The sequence below is a fragment of the Pteropus alecto genome, unplaced genomic scaffold, assembly GCF_000325575.1.
Source record: "Pteropus alecto unplaced genomic scaffold, ASM32557v1 scaffold121, whole genome shotgun sequence".
NCBI classification, from domain to species: domain Eukaryota; kingdom Metazoa; phylum Chordata; class Mammalia; order Chiroptera; family Pteropodidae; genus Pteropus; species Pteropus alecto.
In genome coordinates this window covers 5,885,692-5,888,002 of record NW_006434369.1, presented here as the reverse complement: position 1 = coordinate 5,888,002, position 2,311 = coordinate 5,885,692, and positions in this window count along the sequence as shown.

Below are 2,311 nucleotides of genomic sequence, written 5' to 3'. Positions count from 1 at the left end.
TAAAAGTAGAAATGCTCTTTTACATAATGTAAAACAGAAACTGTTCACGAGGAGACGGTGTGGGGAGCTGGTTATAAACTTGGACTACAGAGTCCAAGTTTTCAGATTTTGACTCTTTATCTACTCATTAATTGAGCAACATTGGATAAATCACTGAGCTCTCTATATTATAGTTACCATAACAGAGTACCATAAAGTGGGTGGCTTGCAACAAAAAAGATGTATTGTCTCACAGTTTTGGGGGCTAGAAGTTCAAAACCAAGTTGTTAGAAAGGTCATGAGTTCTCTGAAACCTGTGGAGAAAGCCTCCCTGTCTCTTCCCATTTTCTGGCGGTCTGCTGGCAATCACTGGCATTCCTTGGCTATAGATGTATAACTAGCATCTTCCATCTTCACCTGGCATTCTCCTTAAGTCTCTGTCTTTACATGGCAGTCTCATAAGGACTTCAGTTCTACTGCTTTAATCCAGTATGACCTTATCTTAACTAATTATACCTGCAATGAGCCTATTCCCAAATCAGGTCACATTCTGAAGTACTGGAGGTTACCATTTTTAACATATGAATTCTTGGGAGACATAATTCAACCCATTACACTCTCTAAAGGAGGTTACTACCTAGCTCAAAAGACTGCACAAGATGAAATGCACAAGGCATACTAGCTAGCAGAGAGTACATACACAATAAATGGTGATTAATGTAGAAATGGACCAATATGAAATTACTGAAGCTATAAAAATTACAAACTACAAAAGTAAAAATTAAAATAATTGAATCTCTGTGGAGGAATTGTAAAAGATTTTTTTCTTTTAAAAATGATTCAGCATTACATTTATATTAGCTGTGTTTTATTTATTGTGAAAGTGAGGTGCTGGCTGGCATCAACAGAATGGCAACATAGAATTTATCAAAAAAAAAAAAAATCAAAAGCTTGCCATGCAAAAAGTAAAAGTGATACCCAAAAAGCAGTGGCATATGGTGCAAAGCTCTCTGCTTTGGTACTAAGCAAATAGTTACTTTCAACTTTTGATTTTTTAAAGGCCAATTATCTGGTCTGTGAATTACAGAAGATCCTCTGCTGCACTTAAAGCTTTTAGATTCTGCTTATTATAAGCAGCTCTGCCATCATCATTAAGGCATTTCTCACCAAGTGCCCACTGATCCGATGGAGAGGAGTGAAATCATTGAATTCTGAAATAGATGTGATTTTTTTGTGTGTGAATTTCCTGCATTTTGTTACCATGAGAAATTGTTAAAGGATGCTATGGACTAAATGTTTGTATCCCTCCCAAATTAAGATGTCGAAGCCCTAACCCCCAAGTGATGGTCTATGGAGATGGGGCATTTGAATGGCAATTAGATTTAGCTGTGGTCTTGAGGGTACGAAGAGGAAGAGACCACAGTTCTCTCTTTCTGCTATGCGAGAAAATCATGAGAAGGTGGCTGTCTGCAAGACAGGAAGAGAACCCTTATCATAAACGAAATCAGCCAGCACCTTGATTTTGGACTTTTAGCCTCCAGAACTGCGAGCAATAAATGTTTATTGTTTAAGACACTTAGTCTCTGGTATTTTGTTATCACAGTTTGAACATATTAAGACAGATAGTAAAAGAATAAAGGATTCAATGGTAAACCAAGAAGAGACCTTAAAGAATATTTAATCTAGCCCTTAATTAAGAGATGATTAAATTTGAATCCCAAGAAGGTAAAGTGTTACACAGCTTGCTAGAAAGCATGTTCGAAGTAAGGCCTACATCCTGAGAAAAAAGAACTAGGCTGGAGACATCACTCTGCCCAACTTCAAATTATACTACAAAGTGACAGTAATCAAAACGGCATGGTATTGGCAGAAAAATAGACACACAGACAAGTGGAACAGAATTGAGTCCAGAAATAAACCCATATTTATATGGGCATATAATTTCTACAAAAACGCCAAAAATATACAGTGGAGAAAGGAAAACGTCTTCAATAAGTGGTGCTGGGAAAACTGGCAGGCCACCTGCAAAAGAATGAAACTAGACTGTTGTCTATCATCACATGCCAAAATTAACTCAAAATGGATTAAGGACCTGACTATAAGACCTGAAACAATAAAATGCATAGAAGAAAACATAGGAACAAAACTCAAGAACCTTGGACTTAAAGAGGATTTTATGAATTTGATCTCAAAGGCAAAAGAAGTAAAAGCTAAAATAAATGAATGGGACTACAACAAACTAAAAAGATTCTGCTCAGCAAAAGAAATCGTCAACAAGGTAAAGAGACAACCATCCGAATGGGAAAATATATTTGCAAGCAATGCCTCCGGT